Genomic DNA, 2,587 nt, shown 5'->3' on the forward strand with positions numbered 1-2,587 from the left:
AACCAGTGCTGATTTACCATCCAAATGTTCCAGGATGTAAATAGCAGATGGCCGGCAACCAAAAGGTTACCTAAACAAACAAAAGTTTTTGAAATGAAAATGTCAAAATGAGGTGCGTATGGGCCGTGACGGGTAAGAGATGGATGGAGTCCCCAGGTAGGACGGCTACCAATGCCGTATCTCTCCTACCCGAGCGTAGTTGACCAGAGGTGGGGTTCCCAGGCAGGGCGGGTCCCAAGCCGTTTCTCCACTGCCTGAGCAACCGACAAGAACGCGCACAAATGTAGTCATCGTGGTGGGGCTGCCGTAGTGGTTCTATCCTTCGAACCAGAAGGGCAGTTATGAGCGGGCGTCTGATACCCGAACAAGTATCAGCTGAAAAGCTAGTTCCTCTGAACAAGCGTCTGGCAACGGTGGGTCTCTGTGAGCAAGTGCTCAGAGGTTTCAGGTGAATTGGCGTCTGGCACCGAGAAAACAAAATTCTACTGCCGGACGTACAACATGTAACAAACTTACAAACAACATAAAACATTCTACAGATTCCATCAGAAAGGACAACACTTTTCCCAAGCGGTTCCTTTAAAAACATCATCTGGACACCTCAGTTCTCGGTTGCGAACAGGGTCGCAAAGGGGTTGGCGGTTTGGGAGTCAGACCCAAGGTTGTCCTCTTCTCCCGGGTGCCAAACTCTGGAGTGGATGAGAAAGGGCTGCATGGTGTGAGTTGGGGTCGCTCTCGTCGTTGCGGACGAGTCTGTATGAGTTGTCACGGTGCCAATAATTGGTGTCTAGTTGTGTGGGGACAAAATCGGGGTCGTCAGTGTGGTTCGGTGGTCGGTGGTGGGGTTTGTTTAGAAAAGTGATCAGGAAGGGATCGCTTGGATCGAAGTCGGAGTCGCTGGGAGTGGGTCCTGGTGCATGGGGATAGTAGGGAGGCGTGCTGTGGCTATCGTCTGAGTCACAGTCGCTGTCTCTGCTTCTGCAGTCTGTGGGCGTTCCGGGGCGGAGTGTATATTTCGTGGGTGGAGTCGAGGTCGAGTCCGTGGCTGGGCTGGACGTGGTGGGGGTTGGTAGGGTTACGTTGGCTGTGGGCGGGGCGTGGTGTGCTGCGTCGAGCATGACGTGGTGTGCGTGGTTCGTCTGTGTTCCATAAACCTTCAGCTGGTTTATATGAAACCACGCAGTCTTACCATTGGGGTACTTTATTTTGTAAACGGAAGATCTTACTTTATCCGCAATGGAATGCGCACCCGAGTATTTAGGTGACAGGAATGTGCTGGGGTTATATACAGAAAGGATCACTTGCTGTTCGATATCGTACTCCGTTGCATGGACTGTCTTGTCGAAACAAGCCTTGCTCTGTTTCTTTCTGGTGTCCAATTTTACTGCGGCTGCTAACTGAGCCGTTTTAACATTTGCAACTAATTGCTCCACGGCTTTCTCGTGGGTGAGGGCCGTTACTTCAGGCTGGTCAGGTCTAAACCTAACAAGTATTCTGTGCCTTTCATGGGGCGTCCGGTCATGAGGGTGTGTGGGGTGTAACCTGTGGATGTAGAAATCGTGTTACGCAAAAACATCAGCGCAAAAGGGAGGACTGAGTCCCAAGTGGTGTTGTTCTGCTGGACCATTTTTCTGAGGGTGGTTTTTAGGGTCCGATTCATGCGCTCCACGATACCACTCGACTGTGGGTGGTATGCTATGTGGAATTTTTGGGTGATGCCAAATATCGTGAGGACGTTCTGCATGACACGTCCCGTAAAATGGGAGCCTTGGTCAGATTCAATGATGCGGGGGAGTCCCCATCTTGTAAAGATGTGGTGGGTTAGAATCTTGGCTGTGGGTTTTGCAGTGTTTGTGCGGGCTGGAAACGATTCCACCCATTTTGTAAATGTGTCGTTTACCACAAGTACATATTTATAGCCATTCCTGCAAGGGGGCAATGGACCTATAAAATCAAACTGGAGGTTAGTCCAGGGGCCATTAACGGGTCGGGTGTGAGTTGGGCTGTAGTGGGATCGATTCCCTGATGTCCATGACCGTCATGGAACAAACAAATCAATTGGTTCCTGTCCTGTTCAGGAACCACATACAGGGTGTCCTTTAACACCACACGGTCACGTGTGGTCAGTGTATTTCTAAACCTCTCGTAGGAGGCGGGATACTTTCCCTTTACAATCTCCTCGAGATTGGTGTCCTGCTTCTGGGCCTCTACTAGATCCTCGATTCTAGTCTGTGTGACCTGAACTGTACTCACAGGCGCGCTTTCGGGGGGTTTCCAAAAATACCCATGTCTGGAACCTGCCTTAGCCAGTGTGTCGGCTTTTACATTTCCAGGGGGGGAGGAACGATGGTGGCTGCGGACTTTGATGATCCCAAAAGTCCTGTTCTGGGCTTTTTCTAAAATATGGCGGAGCAATGGGGCTGAGGGGAGGGGTTTTCCGTCTGCGGAAACAAAACCTCTGGCTTCCCACAGGGCAGAAATTCCGTAAGGCTGTTACAGACAGAGAGGCTGTCTGAGTATATGTCTGCTGGGCTGGGGAAGGAATCTGGGTGTGCAACAATATATGCGATGGCCGCAAGCTCTGTTG

This window comes from Scyliorhinus torazame, chromosome 14 (assembly GCF_047496885.1).
Source record: "Scyliorhinus torazame isolate Kashiwa2021f chromosome 14, sScyTor2.1, whole genome shotgun sequence".
NCBI classification, from domain to species: domain Eukaryota; kingdom Metazoa; phylum Chordata; class Chondrichthyes; order Carcharhiniformes; family Scyliorhinidae; genus Scyliorhinus; species Scyliorhinus torazame.